A 21371-nucleotide genomic window follows, 5' to 3' on the forward strand; every position below is an offset into this window, starting at 1 on the left:
AGCCAGAAATTACATTAGCTAAGGCACGTTCTGAATGGTATTGAAAGGACATGATCCCCATAGAAAGGCACATAGTGATTAGGGGTAACCAGTGATGGATTACCCCTGACACTGTTTAGGCAAAATGTCACCTGTCACCATTATGGGCCAAGAGTATATAATAAGACTGCTTATCACAGCAGACTACTGGTAGCATCTCTGGGCACGTCCTCACAGCTACAGACACCATGGATTTGGCATACTTAATGTTCAGAGGCAGCACGCTAACAACAGCTAAGCATTGCCTTGGAGCATGTAGCCGCATGTTTGGGAAGTTACACTAGTTGGAATGATGCGTTAGATTTTTGAGCTGGCCATGCAACATTCAGTAATGCCAGGGAAGCTCTGAGGTGCAGAGTTAGCTCTTGAGATTTGTTTTAATTGCACCAGAGAAAAAAAGAAGCAGGAAGTGGAGGGGGAAGGAGAAAAGAGAAGAAAAAAAAAGAAAAAAAAGAGGAGGGAGCAGAGAACAGGGGAGGAGGTGATAAAGATGATCCCAGAGTGCCTAGTTCTAGTAAAAAGGTGCTAGGTCTCACTAAGGCTTATATATCTAGAAATTTGACACACAGGTTTTTATTATGAGCTTGTTCATATATATATATATATATATATATATATATATATATATATATATGTATATATAAAAAATATATATATGTATGTATAAAATATATATATATATATACATACACACACACAGTGGATAATATATCCTACTCATATAGGATATATTTATCTATAACATTTACAAAATATATATTGTTTATGATATAATTTTATCTATATTTATATTTATATTTATCTATTTATCTATATTTATTTATATTTATCTATAAATATAAATATTTTTTTATATTTATCTATAACATTTACAAAATATATATTGTTTATGATATAATTTTATCTATCATAAAATATAAATTATACATTTAAATATATAACAAATTATTATATATTTATACATAAAATCTCATAATGGGAATTAAGAAGACAGTAATCTAAAAAAATGTGAGACCTGAACTCTGGGATCTAAACTGTCATAATCAGGGCACCCGGTGGCTCAGTAGGTTGAGCATCTGACTTTGGCTTGGGTCATAATCTCACGATTCATGAGTTTGAGCCCCACATCTGGCTGGCTGCTGTCAGCCTGTCCGTGTGGAGCCCACTTCAGATGCTCTATCCCCCCCTCTCTGCCCCTCCTCCAGTTGCGCTCTCTCAAAAAATAAACATTAAGATATATATATATATATATATATATATATATATATATATATATATAAAATAAAATATTGTTATTAAACTTTGTTTTCAAGATTTCGTGAGGTTTCAGTGACATCTTTCAAGATCAGACCATGACCAGCTATACTACCTTCCATGGCTGTTAGAGAAATGTTGTTTCCTAGTTATAATGAACAACTTCTAAATGATATTAACTCATAAGTATACTACTAAGCTACTAAAAATGCTGTCTGATTGACTAGTCAGTCCCAATTTCCTGCTTATGAAATTATGACAGATTAACTTGCTTTAGGAGGACATGTCTTGTGGTCAAACCACTTGGAAAAAAAACATTTAAAATTTAAAAACCAGAGGCTTCTGACTCTGGCCTCTACCACTGACTCACACGATATAAATATAAAGGAGACTCTGGCCCATCTCCAATGTACACTCCAAGCAGCCCAGATAGAAAATTAGAATTTCAGACCCTGAATTAAAATAGATTCTATATTCACAAAGGCCTTGTGATTGTCCAAGGTGCTAGTGATAAGTTTGGGGGGGGGGGTGGGCAGGAGGGGGTGTGAACTAAAAAAGAATAAAATCTTGAAAACATTGTATTTTATAGTAATAAAATTCCTATCTTTAAATATAGCCAAAAGATATTTCAAGACTCTAAAGATGCAGAACCAAGAACAGACTGATAAACTGAATATTGATTAACTGATTACTTGAAGGTAGACACCCAGGCAGGTAAAGAAAACAATGGACAGGTGTTCCCACGAGCAAACTTCTCAAAATGCACAGCTGTAGTACAAGTCCACAGAGCCTCAGTCTTCCCTGGTCTACTTGACTAACACTTTTCTGATTCTACAGCTTATCTCATTTTCCCAAGAAGAGAACTATTTATGAAGAGTCATGGCCCTTTCTTTGGCTGGATGGAAATGCTGCTCTCAAACCACCGGCATAACCTGGAACAAGAACGCTCCATTGCCTCCGATGGGACCCTGGGGACTCTTGTACACACACATATTTATCTTCTCCTCTCTGTGCGTGTGAAATTCCACAGGAAGGAAAGCCCATGCTCTTCCAGTCACTGGGCTCCCTCAGCCTGCATCTTCCAGGGGTGATGACAACATCGCCTCATCTAAGGCACTCCTCCCCAACTCTGGCACCAAGTGGGCGGCTGTCTCTCAAACCCTGGGGCTCTGCACCTTCTTCCTCTACTCTCTCCCCTCACCAACTCCACACTCTCTGACCCCCTTCCTTCTATTCGCTGGTCTTCAATCTCTCCATGACCCTGAACAATAATCCCATTACATCCCTGAACTCTATCCAGGACGTTCATCTCCATCCACCTTTTTAATGGCATTGTTAATGATTTGAGGGGAGTAAATCACAGTCAAGATAATGGCTGCAAAAAATTAATAGACATGATTTTTATGATATAATATACTAGTGTACTAATCGTGAGAACAGTTAATTGAAAAGCACTAAATATTTTATTATCCATTCAGCATTCTGTCTCCTTTTACCATTCAGCATTCTGTTTATTCTTTCCCCCATTCTGAACTTTTTACCTATTATTCTTTCATAATTCCCCATAAAGGAAAACTGCAGAGTAAGATAAAGAGGATTCTAATCACTGCATCTAATTACAGAGATGAGTAAATCACAGTTTAACATGTCATAGTCTTAAGAAAAAGGGAAAAGGCACGATTCAAGGAGAAGCTAATGCCTTAAAGCTTGGGGAGAAAATCTCAGACAACCTAAAAATTGCTGAACTACTTGTGAAAATGGGGTCCTTTTTCTTTCTAATTCTTGAGCAAGAAGTACCAGTAGTTCTTTTCAAATGACAGTATTTTTCAATTGACTGAAGTGCTCGTTGTTGGGCTTTGGGGCTGTTGGCCACACACAGGTGGATGGGCAGTGCTGGGGCGACATTCATCTTCACAGCCCCAGCTCGGGTGGCACTGAGGAGTTCCACAGGAACCCAGGACTCCACTTCTCCCACCACACATCACGTGAGGACTCTACTCCCCGTAGGTCCGCAGAAGATGCTCAATTATTGTGTATTTACTTTCTTCAGCCTTAAGAAAAATACAGGACTAACAAACCGGAACATTCAGCTTTCCACCATCTACTTGCCGAAGTGGCCCCCTCACGGCGAAGTCAGATATTTTCACATCTAATAAATTCTAAAACTGTGTTCAGTACTCAGACCTACTGGTTAGTTTACGTAACTGCTCAATTTCGTGTGGTTTCTTGGGTTGAGAAGAGGATAAAAACCACAATACCATATAAATTCTGAAAACATAACAACCCTCTACCCCACTTACTATTATCATCTTCATCTCAAAGGAAGTAGGAGAGCAAAGGTTACGAGCTGTGTTCATTCACCCAGAGCTGGCCCTGAACACGTTTGTCCAACACACCAAGTCTCTCTTTTATTCTCCCCCACCCACCCCCACTCCAGACCCTTTGATTCCTGAGTCTTCATTCCTCAGGCCTTACCACCACCATCGTCCTCTGCCTCCTACCCCCACTCTCTCTCAGCTGCCTCACCTCCCCAGCCCCACAGCTCACCCCTACAAGATGAAAAGCCTTCAGTATTAACTTAGCCAGGATTTTTACGTTTTTTCAGAGGACTGTTAAAGGCTAGGGAGAAAATTATACTTAGAATTTCAAGTCTCTAGAAACATAATCTTTGATCATTAGCCCCCAAACCTAGAGGACTTTCAAAATTATCTGGAGAACTTGTTAAAAATACAGATTCTTGGATGTGTTCCACAGAACACTGGAAATTCTAGAGGGCAGAGGGCAGTCGAGTAATCTGCCCTAGCAATTTTTTTTTTTTTTTTTCTGAGAGAAAGAAACAGAGAGAGCAAGGAAGGACCAGAGACAGAGGGAGAGAGAATCCCAAGCAGACTCTATGCTGTAAAAGCAGAGTCTAGTGTGGGGCTTGAACCCACAAACCATGAGATCATGACCTGAGCTGAAATCAAGAGTTGGATGCTCAAACAGTGGAGCCATCCAGGCACCCCTGCCCAGGCCACAGATGAGCAGCAGCTTGTCTGCTGGGGATCATCAAATGATCTACTAACTAAGCTCCTTCTCCAAAACTGGGCCTACTTTTGACAAGTTAAAATGGGAGCTTGAGAGGATTAATTACTAGAAAAGGCGAAAGCCATGATATTCACAAAAACGGAAGAAAAGAATCAGTTACATTCACCACGATTTTATTTTGCTAAACAGGATGCTAGCTTCAATTCAATCAGCTGAATCTGCAAGATGACATATTTGATCAGCTAATTGTATCCAGTAAGAAAATGGCATTGGTTACTTTTAACTTCTTCATTCCATTAGGCAATTGTAAAAGGCAGGATTTATAGGTGCATATAAAGGTCTTTCCTTTCCTTCCCTTGAAATGAGAATGAACCCTGGCCGTCCCTTAAACCCAGTCTGACATGTGTTGTTTTTTTCTTTCCCCCATATCAGGTCACAGATTTTATTTATTTTTTATATATAATTTATTGTCAAATTGGTTTCCATACAACACCCAGTGCTCATCCCAACAGGTGCCCTCCTCAATGCCCATCACCCACTTTCCCCACCAGACCGATGTTGAGCAATGATCGCTTCCATTTTCCCTGTATTAAGTAGAGCCCTCACATTAACGCCAAGTAGCAGAAGGACACTCTGCAAAGTACACTCCCAACCCAGCCAGGGGAAGATTCTCTCTTCACATTCTCTTCACAGTCCCTTTAGAATCCTGACTTAGAGAAGGGCACTCTGAGTTCAAGTTCCAACTCAGCAACTCTACAACCTTGAGCATCATACTCACCCTTAGGGGGCCTTTCATGGCATCTGTACAATGGGCATCCAAGTATCCAGGTCCCTGCCTATCCACAAAGAGATGTTAGGCCCCTCCCTCTCTCCAGGTCTCTTTCAGAATTTATCTTAATTTCATCTCGACCCTGTCATTTGCCCCCAGTTAGAACGATTTGATGCAGATGAGGGCTCAGTTCAAATCTGATTGATTATTTTAAAACCACTAGTAAATTTCTGTTTCAATAATAGACAGTTATAATGCAATTAGCCACATTATTATGATAGATTAAGATTATGTTTATCTGAACCATGACAACTGTTGTTGGTTGAGGAAATAATGTCAGTGGACGTCTACATAGACCAAGGTGGTTGTAAAACCTTGTATAACCCTTTAGGAGGGTACAGAAGAGAGGATTCAGGAGTTAGCTGAGTAGATGTACCACATATCCTCAAGGACCCTTCCAACCACAGAATCGATGAAGTTATTGCTACTTCTAAATATTACTTATTATTACAAGTATTATTATTTTTATTGTTTATTTATTTTGAAAGAGAGACAGAGACAGAGACAGAGACAAAGCAGGGGAGGGGAGAGAGAGAAGAAGAAAGAGAATCCCAAGCAGGCTCGATGACTTGGGGCTTGATCTCACCAACCATGAGATCCTGACCTGAGCCAAAATCAAGAGTTGTATGTTAACTGACTAAGACACCCAGGCACCTCCATTACAAGTATTATTAATATTAATTTACTTTTCTTTACTCAAGGTGCATCCTTGAATCATCATATTTCATGTTCAATTGTTGTGATTCTGCTACTTTAAAGGAACATATACTCAATCACTTTGAGAGGTGAGAAACATTTATTGGTGTGAATAACCTCCTTTTGCCTATCTTGACATCCTAGATTTTTTTGGACCCATTTGATTCTTTTTCAAGCAGCACATTCTAGAATTTATTAATAGAGATTTTATACTTCTACAAGAGCATAAAATTATGAATTATGGAGGTTGAAGAAATGAGCTTTTTTTTTTGGAGTACTGTGACTCAGCCCATGGAATTTACTTAATAATCATAAATAAAACAATAGATTCTCTTTCCATCCTCAGTGCATCATTTCTAAGGTGTCATTTCTTGTGACCCATCACAAAAAAATATAGGTTCAAAACAGCATTGCTATTATCGTGAAAGTCCTAGATCTATAACCTCATACAACTCTGCCTGAGTTGTAGTCAGTGGTCATAGACAGTGTAAACCATAAGGTCACTGAGAAGGTGTAGAATGTCCTTAACACTACAATGACATAATTGGGCTCCACGTACACAAAGAACACAGCCATACACGGCCAGATATCATGCATAGCTTGGTGACCCCTTGTTTCTGTTTGCCTCGCCAGGTCCCACTGTCCTCACAACTCTGGGTAACCTGTGTGAACTGGATCAATGAGCTTCCTTGCTCTCAGGCTTCCAGGCGGGTTCGGCCAATGGGAATATCAGCAGGTCAGAGGGAAGGGGAGAATGATATAAAGGTATTTATTTTATTGACTGCTTCCCAGCATGGTGGCTTTGGGTGGGCTGCCTGCCTCAGTTGAAGACCCCAGTCCTTGCCAAGTAGCCCTCTCCCCATGATGCACACTCTGTCTCCCTCCCAGTTCTGGTTACCACTTTTCCCCTTCCTCCACCAAGGCATAGTGGTGGCATAGCTCTCTCCTGGGATTAACCCAGCAGTTCTGCACTATATTGCTTTTTATAAACCCTACCCCCACACTTAAATAGTCCATTTATTAATCTCTCCTCAGTTATCCATCTTGAATACGCCATCTGTTTCTTGCCAAAGACCTGAATAATTTGCTCCTTACATCACAATTTACATCTTGGACCAATTTCCAAGATATATCAGGGTATGCCTTTCTGTAACACCGGGGTCTATAGCCAGTAGCTCAGGTCCTAGTAACAGATCCAGGCCTCTGACCACAGTGGGATATGTCAGACTGAGAAAGGGTCAGAGTCACTGCCCGGCATGTACATTGCAAGAGACAGCAAAGTCTGGGAGCCGCAAAAATGGAGCTGAGCTAAGAGGGATGACATCTTGCAAAGTGAAGCTGAAGCCTTGTCCGGCCCAGGCCGAGAGGCACAAAGAACTACCAGCACAAGTGCCAAGTGGTGTAATCTGGGACAAGGCAGGGGAGGCAATCAGCTTCCAGCTGAATGACAGGCATTCAGTGCGGGGTCGGGAGTGGAGGTGGTTAGCAGGGGGTGAGTTTTTGATGATTCAAATATGGAGAGAACTTGAGTTCAGAGGCAGAAATCTACTCAGGAAATAAAATGCTGGGAAGAAAATATATATCAATGATGAAGAGGCACACATGTCAGGACTCAGCCACAGAAAAGCTGAGCCGTCCGCTCAGAATGAGACCAGATGCAAAAGCCGACCACACCAGATCAATGAGCACATGTCCTCAGACTCCTTAAAACCATCTGCCTGGAGTCAGGGATAGAACTAAAATATTGGACAGACTGAGCTGGGAAGGTGGGGCAGGTGGAGGATGGGAATTAAATAGACCCAATTGCCAGGATGAAAGGGATTCTTGAGGGGGATAAATGAAGGGTACTAAACACCATCCTTACTTAATTCTGCCTCTGGGATTTCACTGGGAGGGGCGGGGGTGGGGGTGGGGAATGGCCTCTCCTACCAAAAAGTAGGGGTTTAAGAAGAATAGTGGTTTCTGTATATCCAGCACTTACTGAAGACTTACTATGGTGCTAGGAACTGGGCTTTACACACATCGTCTCATCATATCCACACAACAACCCTACAAGGTAGATACTACTATTACTTCCATTTTATGGATGGGGAAACTGAGGCTTACAGAGGATAAATCATTTTCCTAAAGTCATACAGGAAGTTAGTGGTAGAACTGGAATTCAAACCCACGCTGCGGTCACCCTGCCAACTACTAAGACACAGTCTCCGTAGCAGCATAAAAGAGTCCATTAAGGCTGTGCATATCAGTCATCAGTGGAGTGTACACGAGTAGGTGGCATGTGGTGTGTGTATTTATCTAGACAAATAGCTGCATAGCTGTAAGCCCTTAGGGAGTTATGTTCTTCTGCAGAGCACTCTCATATGTTATTGTTAGGACAATAATTTCATCGTTTCCAGACTGCAGTGTTATCTTTCTCCAGGAGAGAAAGTTTGTGTGCCTTCTCACCAGTGTGATCAGACCTGGCAGTGTGACCCTCAAAGTCACTGATTCTGTAAGGAGGGATCTAACTACGCCCTGTTATAATACAAGTCACCTTTGGGGCTCCCAAGCAAGGTGAACAGTGGAGGAGAAGGTGGGAGGAAAGGACATCTGTAATGGCACATCAGATTTTCAAAAGCGTTCAAATTACTTTCCAGCTGCATCATTCTTTTGTAAATGCATCTTACTCAGAACTTCAATATGTAAAGTTCATAAAAACAGTACTTCTCTGGTCTAGGTTTTAGAAGCAGGCCCAGGACACTGCCAGCTCAACCTTCCTCAATTACTCTGAAGTTCCAAATTGAAAACACTGATGGGGCGCCTGGGTGGGCTCAGTTGGTTAAGTGTCTGACTTTGGCTCAGGTCATGATCTCACAGTCTGTGGGTTTAAGCCCTGCCTCAGGCTCTGTGCTGACAGCTCAGAGCCTGGAGCCTGCTTCTGATTCTGTGTCTTTCTCTCTGCCCCTTCCCAGCTCGTGCTGTCTCTCTCTGTCTCTCAAAAATAAATAAACATTAAAAATATTTGAAAGAAAGAAAGAAAGAAAGAAAGAAAGAAACAAAGAAAGAAACAAAGAAAGAAACAAAGAAAGAAACAAAGACAGACACTGATCTTTTGGCAGTTTCTTACAAGGCTCCATATAGTCTTACTATATGATCCAGTGATTGCATTCCTAGATATTTACCTGAATGAGATAAAAACTATGTCCCCACCAAAACCTGCATGCAGATATTAATTGTAGTCTTATTGATTGCCAACAATCGAAAGCAACCAAGATGTTCTGTCATTAGGTGAAAAGTAAATAAACTGCAGTGCATCTGTACAAGTAGATATTATTCAGTGATGAAATGAAATGAGCTGTCAAGTCACGAAAAGACATGGAGGAAACTTAGATGTATATTATGCAGTGAAAGAAGCCAGTCTGAAGAGGCTACATACTATGACTCCAACTGTATGACACTCTGAAAAAGGCCCAGGTATTCTACAAAGTAAAAGGATCAGTGGCTATCAAGAGCTGGAGGACAGGGGGACAGAAGGAACAGATGAAACAGATGAAACAGTTTTGGGGGCAGTGAAACTATTCTGTATGATACTGAAATGGCTGATATAGGACATTATACATTTGGCAAAACCTCTAAACTACACAACATAAAGCGAAGCCTAATGTAAGCTATGCACTTTAGTTAATGTATCAGTACTGATTCGTCAGTTGTAAGAAATGGGCCACACCAGTGCAAGATGCCAATACTAAGGGAAAATCAGAGGAGAGGGAATATATGGGAACTCTCTGTACTTTCTCTTCAATTTTTCTGTAAACCTAAAACTGGGCTAAAGAAATATATAGTTTGGGGCGCCTGGGTGGCTCAGTCAGTTAAGCGTCCGACTTCAGCTTAGGTCATGATCTTACGGTTCTTGGGTTCAAGCCCCGCGTCGGGCTCTGTGCTGACGGCTCAGAGCCTGGAGCCTGCTTTGGATTCTGTGTCTCCCTTTCTCTCTGCCCCTCCCCCCCCTCTCTCTCTCTCTCTCTCTCTCTCTCTCTCTCTCTCTCAAAAATAAATAAACATTAAAAAAACTTTTTAAAAGAAATATATAACATTACTTTAGGAAAGGAATGCTAATCTCAACAAATACTGAGTGTTCAACGGGCTTAATAAATACTTACTGAGTAAAGTCACTAATTCAGCATGACATTTGGTTCATTTGGACACAGGGGCATCTCTCTGAGAAGAGATGCTTTTCGTTCATAGGGATGCTGGCACACTCAGCCAGGTTCCATGTGTGTGGTAGGCAGAATAATGGCCCATCACAGATGTCCATACCCTTATCCCCTGGGCCCATGGACATGTTATCCTACTTGGCATAAAGGACTTTGCAGATGTGATTAAAGTTAAGGGCCTTGAGATGAGATTATCCTGAATTATTCAAGTGGGCTCAATGTGATCACAAGTCCCCAAAAGCAGAAGACCTGTCCCTAGTCAGTGAGAGGGAGTATGATCAGAGAAGATGAGCTGAGAGATGCAACATTGTGACTGAAAATGAAGGGGGGCAGGGGTGGGTGCACCTGAGCATCTCAGTTGGTTGAACCTTCGACTTCAGCTCAGATTGTGGACTCACAGTTCATGGTTTCCAGCACCGTATTGGGCTCCCTGCTGTTAAAGCCCACATGGGATCCTCTGTCTCCTCTCTCTCTGCCCTTCCCCCACTTGCAAAAATAAATAAACATTAAAAATTAATTAAAAAAAAAAGAAAAGAAAATGAAGGAGAGGGCCACAAGTCCAGGAATGTGGGCAGTCTCTAAGAGCTGGGAAAGTCAAGGAAAGAGATTATTCCCCAGAGTCTCCAGAAAGGAACACATTAAGTAAGTCACAAGTACCAGAGATTGGAATGGAGAAGTGGAAAAGTCAAGAGAAGTGGGGTAAATAGGTGGGAGAGGCAGTTTATAATCTATCAACCAATGCAGTTTCCCATTTAAAAAAAAAAAAAAAAAAAAGCACTAACATTAGATAATACTCCAAAGCCTGCCTATCCTTGATGTTTGTGAAAATACCTCTGCTCCTAGTAATTCACCAGCCTCTGCACTTCAAGATGCTTTCTGTTTAAAATTCAGTGATAAAGCAAAGAGCTTTGCAGCAGAACTAGATCAATACCCCGTATCTCTAGAGGACAGAAAAGGTAAACCTCCACCGATCAGAGTTCTGATTTGCCTTTTAACCCTTCAGTCCTGTTGTGTGCACCACCAAAACTGCCCTGAGCGATTCACCTGCAAAGGATGCCACACAGCCTAGTGAAAGGTGATTCTAATGGGAAACGCTGAGATGTCTCTTTCCTAAGAGCTTTGCAAAACACTACACCAATTTTTTTCTTTCCTAGAAAATGTGCAAATTGTTCTAAAATATAATCACTAGACAGGTTCCTGTGAACACACACAAAAATAATGCACCCTTTTAAAAGTAGCACCAACAGGCTTCCTGCTCCATGGTGGGGGATGGGAGGATGTGAGACCTCAGTGGAGCAAGGCATTCACTTGTACGTATCCGTTTCTGAGGATTAGCACAGAGCACTGAAAACAAAATAAAGACATTACCCAATCAAAAAGGTATTTGACAACACATAAGGTCTTATTTTAGTATACAAATAAGCACTCTGCTTGATAGCAACTTGGTGTATGTGTAGTATGGTTTTGAGCTTTGTGAGATAAAACTATAAAGTAATAAGAGATCAAGTTTTAACAAAAATGCCAGGACTTAAACATTCTTAATACACATATCTCCCTTGAAGCAGAATCGTTGAAAGCTACTTAATTTCCATGATACTGAGGATCTGCATTCTGAACTCAGGCATATCCTTTTGATATAACCTCATCGGTTGCAGATGTTGGTACCTCGAACGATGGATTTTGATTGCACAAAGAATCCAAAGTCACTTGAAGCCCGGTTTGATTAGCAATGTAGGTTATCGAGAAGGATCACACATTATGGATCAAAAACAAGGCTTCAAGGGGCACCTAGGTGGCTCAGTCGATTAAATGTCCAACTATTGATTTCATCTCAGGCCATGAGCTCATGGTTTGTGAAATGGAGTCCCACGTTTGGGGCTCTGTACTGACAGTGTGGAGCCTGCTTGGGATTCTCTCTCTCCCCCTTTCTCTCTGCCCCTCCTCCACTCGAGCACATGTTCTCTCTCTCTCTCAAGATAAACATTTTTTAAAAAAGACTATTACAATTGCAGAGGACTCCAGAGAACTTTTGTTTATGTGAGTTCTAGCCATTGATGTTTACCATATTAGAAATTAAAACTGAGAAATGTCTAAAATGTTTGTTGATTCGTTTCAGAATGATAATAAACCCACTACATGTTAATATAAATAACATACTTTTAAATAAAAATGACTACATTTTCAGAGCAAAACAAAATGTAGTAAGAATAATGGCATGGTTTTGCATCTTTGCAAATCCCTTCAATACATGGGCTAATAGCAAACTACCAGATTTTCATACCTCCTCCCACATTTAATCTGCTGTGTGTCATATGTTGTGCGTTCTGGAAAACACTCTGAGAAAATGAAAGTGAGAAAGACCGGTAATATCCTAATATTACGATGAAAGTAGTTCTGATCTGACAGACTCCCTGGAAAGGTCTCAGGACCTCCAGGTTTCCCAGATCACATGGGAAAACTACTACTTTAAAGTCACACCTGGAGTGTGACCATAAACTCAACAGTGTGTACACGCATGTGTGTGTACAAACTAAAGCGAAAGCAAATACAGAATGAGATGTCAGTAGCTTCTTCACATTGCCCTGATGTTCCTATTTCTCCCTCTTCATGTCTCTAACTTCACTTCTAACTTCACAAGGTGCCCTAACGGGGCCTTGTGCTCATTTGCCCAGCACCTCAGCTGAAACCTGTCGTCTCCCATACTCCTCAGTTGTGCTCTGTGCCCTGAGTGTCCTCGTCTGTCAACTAACCGGACACGTTAGTCGGCCACAAGGAGGCCGCCGAGACCATCAGCTGCAGGTCTGTTGCTTAAGGAAGCCACTTAGTGCCTAAATGGGGTGAGGGCAGCCCAGGCTTTTTCATTATTATTGTCCCTGATAACCCAATACCATTTTACTCATTATTTATTCCAAACACACAGACTGTGCTCATCCCAAAGTGACCATTGATACTACTCAGTTAACAGATCAGCCATGGCAGACTGAGCCATCCCGCCACGAAACACCAGGGAAAGGGGGTTGGGTGGTGGAGGGGTGTGCATCCAGTCTCCAGAACTCCAAAAGCTGCAGACCAGCTCTCTCAGATAGCCCAGCGGGCATTTTTCAGAACTTTTGTCGACATGGTGGAAAGGTTTTGAAAATGAACATGTGCTGGACCGAACATTTCAGGAGAACGTTACAGTTTTCAAAAAACACTTTCATCTCGGCACACATAAATTTAGTTCCCTCTGCGTTCTAGGCGCTGTTCTAAGTATTTGGTGTCTTAGTAGAAAGAGCACTCAACTGAGATTCCAGATATCTGGGGTCTGGTCCCCAGGTTATATCTAACTAGCTGTGTGTCCCCAGACAAATCACCTAATCTCTCTAATATCAAGATTGCACATAGGTAAAAATGAGGGCATTAAAACAAGTGAATTTGGGGTGCCTGAGTAGCTCAGTCAGTTAAGCATCCGACTTGATTTTGGCTTAGGTCGTGATTTCACAGTTGGTAAGATCGAGTCACAGAGCCTCCTTCTGATTCTGTGTCTCCCTCTCTCTCTGCCCCTCCCCCACTTGCTCTCTCTCTCTCTCTCTCAAAATAAATAAATAAACATTAAAAAAAAGTGAACTCTAATGATCTTTCCATTCTAAATCTCTATGATCTTAAAGCATGGTGGTAACCTTCTTAAGCAAAAGAAAAGACATTTTTTGATGTGTGCAGAAGGAAGACTGCAGGGCCCAATTCTCCTATACGGGGGACTAAGAAGGCCCAGGACTCCTTCAAGCAGTGTGTATGCCCACCCTGGGAATGGAGGTGTGGACAGACAATGCAGACATCATATAGAACTGCTTCCCAGGCTTCAGGAACTGGGGACCATGAGCATTCCCCACCTCCACCAAGTATGGCTGCTTTCCAGGGACTCTGCCCTTTGCGGTTCAGGATCTCATTATTCCCAGTGCTCCAGACGGAACACATGAAGCTCCCGTGATGCTGAGCATATGGCCTGGCTCAAGAAGTGCTCCCTGCACAGAGAAATAGGACATGTCACAGAGACAAAAACACCTGGTTGCAGCCATGATTCTCGATGGAATTATCCTTATCCTTGAAACATGTGAGCACAGCTAATGTTAAGCCTTCAGCTAAACATGAAAATGGTAGTAGCCTAGACCATGTTCCCCTGAATGACACTTCCCCCCCCCCCCCGCCCTCAGCTCTGCCACATGCTCACATGAAATATCAAATTGCTTGCAGCTCATATTGAATAATGAATATGCCCGCCTCAGCCTATCACCAAGCCTTCAGCAGTCCGCCTGGGGAACTAGGGGAGATGTTAGAGGTTTGCAGGCCAAGCACAAAATTGAAGACAAGCTTGAATTAATAATTTGCTTATTTCTATATATGTGCTTCAAAATAAAGTGCAAATCGAATAAGGTAATAACAGGGCTTGGGAGGGGAAAAAAAAGAAAGCTTCCTTTTGCAAACTGCTGACACTTCAATTTCATTATCTCTCACCACCCTGAATGTGATTTGCAAATGTGCTCTCCCTATGTCATCATGTGGAAATGTCTTCAGGAAGAGCCAAAAACGAATGGAAAACAATTCCATGGAGCTTTGGGGAAAAAAAGAAATTAAACCTCTCGTTTTAAGCTGATTTTCTTTAGAGCACCATTTTCTAAAATCGTGTTCCGTGGACCTCTGCATCTGAATCACCTGAGCATTCCTTGGAGATCCCAGGGAAGTTTTATATATTGTGTATTCCAGGTTACTTCAGCTTTTTCCCACATTGACAATCATGTTCTTGCCAATCACAGCTGCATACATACATCAGGAGCCATGTTTCTTGAACTATCATTTTCAGGCACATTTGCCCCTGTATGTTGGTGCCTAAAATTGTAGGTCCATTTACCTTTGTGTTTTTAAGCATTGTCTCCCTCACATCATAACCAGGCACTTGTAGAAGAATGAAAATAATGTATGTTTGAATCCAGTCCCAGGACCTTACCCTATCTAGTTCATCGGGGTCTTTTTCTGCAGTCTGACGATATTAGAAGGAGTAAAAGAAGTAGGAAGATGTGTACACACAACCAGAGACAAATTTAGATTAAAATATTGGAAGACTCACACCCCAAACAAATCCCAAAGGAGGAACAAGCTGAAGACATTCCCTATCTCCCAGTTTCCTTGAAACAGAGTCTTCTGTGAACAGTGTAGAGCAGCTCTAAGGAATCCTCTCTCTTGTGGTGGACAGTGCCTCGCAAAGATCACCAGTGTAAGATCAAGAAATTGCTCCCGTCCAACACACTTCCCCTTAGTAAAAGCGTTTCCTTCCTTCCTCCGCTCCCCTCATGACCCCTTCTCTGCCACTCCTCTGGAAGCCTTCCTGATTCCTTAAGATTGGGTTTGGTTTCCTTCCTACACGTTTCCATAGAACTTACCACTCTGGACTAAAACTGCCTAATCATTTTTCTATAATTTCACTAAAATATAACTCCTGTAACATAGGACCTCCGACCTGTTGGGGTTTGCATCCCCAGTACTCTGTTCATTACCTGGAACAGATTACTGGTTGAATGAATGAGTGAACAAATCAGCACACTTAGACCAGCCTAACAATTCATTGTTATCCAGAGAAAGGAAAGGAAGGCAAGCAGAGGAAATGAAGATTGTGGATCTAGAGACTAATGATGGCGTATTATGTCTCCCACCTCTGGATTACTGGTTTGCACCCAAATTTGGTAGGTGACTTATAAAAACTGATATCAATAAATTCCCATTTGGCCATAGGTATTAACACCCCTCCAAGGGGCCGATATCCAAAGCCAAAGGAAATGAAGAATCACTGTTGTCCATTTTAATTGTCAATATCCTCCAAGACATGAATATTGGTTGGACAGTAGAGGCTAGCAATCATCTTTCCCTGAGAAGCAGCCTCAGCACCTCTTGGCAACTGCAATCCATGAAAACCCACACAAAAAAATGTGCCTGGGGATGTTCATTTTATATCACCTTTGTCTTTCATTAAGAGGCCCGGATGAGGACAAAAATGAGGAAGATGACCTAGCAAGATCGATGATAACCACCTTTCCTCTTTTGCAGGCTGACCCCTATATCTAAAAATTAGAAATTGATAGAGATAAGACTTTGTAATATAATCTTAGAGATGCTTTAAGAAGTAGAAGGAAAAAACAACACAAAATGCCATATGGATCATGAGACATTACAAGCTATTGGTCAAGCCAATATCAAGTTCACTTAGTTCACTGTATTCACCCTGCTATTCAACCTAGGAACGCTGGACACATTCTTGTCTAATGATTAACGTGTCCTTCTCTAACACCACTCCATCTAATCGACCACCAGGAACTACTAATTCTACCTTCTAAATATCTCTATTTCCATTGCCAGTACCTTATTCCATGATTATCTATTGTCCACATTCTATATTACTTAGGTTAAATAATGCTTGCTACTTTAGCAAACAAGCGCAAAATCTGGGTGATTGAACACAATAAAAATGTATTTCTCCAACCAGCAAAGTTCAATGAGAGTTGGTGCTGGACCTCCTGTTGCAAACTGTTGTCCAGGGACCCAGACTCTTGCTATCCTATGGCTCCACCATCTTCTAGGGCTTTTGAGTCCTCTACTGGGTCTTCTGCTTCTGGCTAGCAGATCGGGGAAGAGAGAGAGCATAAAGAGTTGCCAAGCATTGAAAAGGCAAACATCTCATCCATTTTCATTCCTTGTTCAAGACCCAGCCATGGGGACTTACCAAATTGTGAAAGAGCTGGAGAAGTAACCTAATTCTGGGCCACGGAGAGAAAAAAACAAACTAACAAACAAACTTGTTTATTGGCTAACATTGGCATTCTCTATCCATAGATCTCCTCATATCTGTCCTTGTCCTAACCACCCCCGCTCTAAGCCAGTCTTCATGCTGCAGAAAGAATAGAAAAAATTCTGATCCAGCTTAGAACCTTTCAATAGTCACCATTGCTCTTGGGATAAACACCAAAATCCTTCTTATGATGTATCAGTCGGCATGTGATCAAACAAGAAGAATCACCATGATAAAGAAAGAGATTCATCACAGGGTGTAGACACTACACAATTGTGGGAGCTGATGGAGCAGTCTGTGTTAACCATTGCCTCTGCTTCCAGTTCTGAGCCAGCAGTTATCATAGATCAACCAGACTGGTGATCAGAAGGCCAGCCAGATGTGGACAAGAGCAAGGACACATTGGAAACGTTGAGGATGAACTGGGATCTCAGGACAACTGGAAACTGCGAGGACAAACTGGAACCCATGTGTCACTCACCAACCCCAACCTCAACTTTAGCCATGGAGCTGAACACGTACTTGGCCAGCGCTTGAGGAAGCTGAAGGAAGAGATCTGGTGGGGGCTGCCCCACACCAGTGGGGTGAGCTGGCAGATCTCAACACACAACCTGCCATAGCACATGGAGCCCTGCACCAACCTTCAGAACACGAAAAGTGTGGCTTATGCTTCACTTCTGCCCTCCAAGTCTGCTACATGTCTCTTATGACCTACACTAAGCCAGAGCGATACAAGGAAAGGATTTCTGGGAAACATGATACAGCTTAGGTAAGCTGACATGGTTCAAAGTCACCACACGTGACCTGTAAGTCCTGGCATGATCTAGCCCCTACCTACTTCTCCATCCTCGTCTGAGTGAATTTCTACCTTTTTCATTCCTTAAAGGTCACTCCCCCAGAAAGATCCCTTGACCAAGATCTTCTTTTTTTTAAAAAAATTTTTTTTTTCTTTTTTTTTTTTCAACGTTTTTTTTTTTTTTTTTTATTTATTTTTGGGACAGAGAGAGACAGAGCATGAACGGGGGAGGGGCAGAGAGAGAGGGAGACACAGAATCGGAAACAGGCTCCAGGCTCCGAGCCATCAGCCCGGAGCCTGACGCGGGGCTCGAACTCACGGACCGCGAGAGACCAAGATCTTCTTTAAAAACACTCAGTGCCCTCTTAATTGCTTGCTCAGACTCTAACTTTACCATTAGAGTACAAGCTCCAAGAGGACAGGGACCATGTGTACAGTATGCACTACTATATCCCGGCCCCAAGCAGATGCCTACTACACAGAAGGCACTTGATAAAGACCTCACAAAGGAAAATCACTTGGTGTATCAACGGACCTCTCATTAGATACAATGCCAAGTAGGCCACATAGTATTGATACTTAGTCACTTTATTTTCAAAGAATCTCTAATGTAGGAAAAACAGCCACTTGAATGAGAATTCATTCCAAAATCTGACATCCATTTTCATTGTACCTCACCTAAATCTTTAATGCCTTTAAAACTACCCAATGCAGTTCCTATATAAGAGATATAGGCCACTAAATTATTATATATTAGCATCAAGGAAGATAAGTAATTCTCTCTTTTGGAGATTTATTAGAAATAGTACACAGCTAACATTTCTGCATTATATTAGAACCACCTGCCCAAAAGCAGGGAGATGGCTTCTATGACCCTTTAGGGAAATTCCCGTTCAATGAGCCTATCAAAGTTATTTTACTAGCACAGCTGTGTAAGATTAATCATCTTTGTGAATTCTTAATTGCTGTGGTCAGACAACCCCAGAGAGTAATCATACACCGTGGCAGAATTCACGCTCCTTTTTCATTCTTCCATGATGAAGGAGAAAGAAAGAAGAAGCAGTAGCTCACTACCATTTGCTCATTAATTCATTCAAGAAATAATTATGGGTGTCTCCTGCAGGCTAAGGGCTAGGGATACGAAGATGGCTAAAGGAACTCAGAGTCTAGTGGGGAGAAAGGCAAGTAAACAGGCGAGGCTGCTATCTCTTTAGAGGTATTCGAAGCTGACAGCTTCTATTTTAAAAGAAATAAGTGACCAACATATCATAGCAAGTACTCAGGAGATATAAGCTATGCGTCAGGCGCTGACATGCGCACTTTACTACTGACACAATGATTCCCAGTAACAACTCTGTAAGGTAGGTACTTTTATTATTCCCCATTTTCACAGATGAGAAGACTGAGCCACAGAGAGACTAAGTAACTTGCCTAGGGCCACACAGCCGGTCTCCAGAGCCCACTGATTTACCACAGTGCCACCCTGCCTCAACCTATCTTCCTACTCCCTTCCCTAATCCCTCCATGACTATCAGACCTAATGATTACAAATTAAGTTATCAGAAGTTCAATGATTCATTTTTAAAGTATAATGAATTATTAGTGTTTCAATAAAAATGGCATTTAAAATCTATAGCGGGGTCGAATTTGTAAACTCTTCCACTTATGAATCGAAATACCAACATGGTCTCAAAAGATGAATACAGATTATTCCCTGGGAGGAACCCCAGCCGCTGACCATGTCCCATCCCTGTCTGCATCTCTGCTTCTCCCTTTACCTGGGGCTAAACGATGAAGGAGTCCTCCGCTATACCCACCACACAAGTCACCACATTTTGCAGAGGAAAAGGAACAAAGGGCTGTCCAACAACTACACATTAAAATAGTTTCTACTCTTCTCCTTCAGTCCTGGGACTTCCTCTGGCAGAGTCTGCTGAGAAACAGGCTGGCGTCAGCACTGTCCTCAGTGAAAGAGGGAACAAAGCATAGACAAAAAAATGTTCTTTTCATCCTATCAGGAGATGTAAAGAGCCATGAAAAAATCATTTCTTGTTTGATTTCACATTGCAATGGATCAGAATCAGCATCTAGAATCCTCTTGTGGTGGTTCCATTGCACTATCTAGTATATTCCCTCACCTGTCCAGCTCCATTGGTCCACACTGAATGCTATGGAAATGCTATGACATTTCCATGCCCCATTGGGGCAGCAGGAAAGACTTCATAGAAGATGCTGGCCTCGAAGAACATGACATGGTAAATCCACTGGAGAATCCAAGTCGTTTCCTATGACTGAAGGATAGAGTAGTGGGTAAAACAGAGGGTGAGAGTGAGGTGGGGCATTCCTAGAGATGGGCATAAAGACATAACCAGGGGCTAGATCACTGAGGGTGTATAGACTTGACTCCGAAGGGTACGGAGAACTGCTGGAGAAGACCAACCAGGGAAGACTCCTCTGTCAGTAGCAGTACAGAGGACAGATATAAAGCCCTTTCCCTAGAACTTGTGTGGTGACCTCGCATCAGGGAAATAGCCCTGCCTACTTAGTAGAGGTTCCACATTGCCCCTAATAATAATAGATCGAAATAAAAGATAAGAAGGGTCTTTTTTGTGTTTTCCTTTTCTTTAGCAATGATCATAGACTATGTAGGAGCCTAAGGTTCAAATGTTAACAGCAAAACACAGTGGAATTCACAACTTCCAAAAGAGACTGTCTGGGGAAAGATTAATGGGAATTTGAGATCTGGCCATGAGAAATGAAGATTCTTTCTCAACTTTTTTATAAAGGAATAGATGATAGTCTTGAAAAGGGGCCCGACTGATGACAAGAACGTATCAGAAATGCTCAAACGACCTATATTGGGGATTGACTTTAAGATTGGGTAGGAGGACACAGAAATTTACAGGACTGTAGCCTGTCCTCTCTTCACAGTGGCATGAACACAGATACCATGGGAGTACAGTGCATGGATCAACAGCAGCTTATGATCCTTTGTCTCATAACATTTGATCAGAGGAAAAGTTTTTATGATACTTTCCAGTACATAGTAGTTAAATTGAACAAATATTATGACCACAATAAAACACATTCTCATCACTGGAACATAAATCAGTAATTGCTACATTGTGAGGGAGTTTCCCCCACAAGTGCAGGGATGCTGCTAGCATCGATGAAGGGAGACGTTGAAAGGTAAAACCACAGCATCAAGTATCATCTAAAATCAAAACACCACAAAATTAAAACCTGTTTCCTCCAAGGCTTTAATGCAGCTTTCCAAGCTTTTACAAAAAGTTTTCTCCTCTCCAGCCGATCACGAAAAAGCCACCTACATAAAACCTACTAATAAGGACTCCAATGGAGAGACTTGTCATAAAATCAGGAATGTTTTGGAGCTCAGCGGAGATTCACTCCTGCCACACACAGCTTGGCAGCAACAACGCCACAATCCCAGCACACATGTTTTCAATTACAAACTGGAGATTTCTATCAGAGTCAAAATTAATTGTTTTATACCGCTGGTGTGGGAGAAACCCTTTGAGGAGAGAAAATGTCTACGGCTCACGTGCTTGGACTTCTCGAGAAGATGCACCCCCACACATACCATGTCCAATTCAGGGACGGGAAAGTGTTGAGACTCTGGTAAAGTGAAATCTGTTGTGCAACTTTGGTTTGAATTCCTTGAGTTATCATCATACCTTCCTGAAACAGTGAAATCAAAGT

The 21371-nt window shown here is 41.8% G+C and overlaps 1 long non-coding RNA gene across 5 annotated transcripts in view; it reads right to left on the reverse strand.

Moving 5' to 3' along the window:
• Positions 1–10886: 10886 nt before the first annotated feature.
• The window catches only part of LOC122226288, a 60789-nt gene continuing 50304 nt past the window's right edge, over positions 10887–21371 (reverse strand). For 3 of the 5 annotated variants that reach the window (XR_006205559.1, XR_006205555.1, XR_006205556.1), the window contains 2 exons: positions 13911–14042; positions 10887–11385 (listed from right to left, as the gene is read on the reverse strand). This is a non-coding gene — a long non-coding RNA (uncharacterized LOC122226288). The remainder of the gene's footprint in view (positions 11386–13910; positions 14043–21371) is intronic. The other 2 variants (XR_006205558.1, XR_006205557.1) reach the window with 1 other exon arrangement.

This window comes from Panthera leo, chromosome C1 (assembly GCF_018350215.1).
Source record: "Panthera leo isolate Ple1 chromosome C1, P.leo_Ple1_pat1.1, whole genome shotgun sequence".
NCBI classification, from domain to species: Eukaryota; Metazoa; Chordata; class Mammalia; order Carnivora; family Felidae; genus Panthera; species Panthera leo.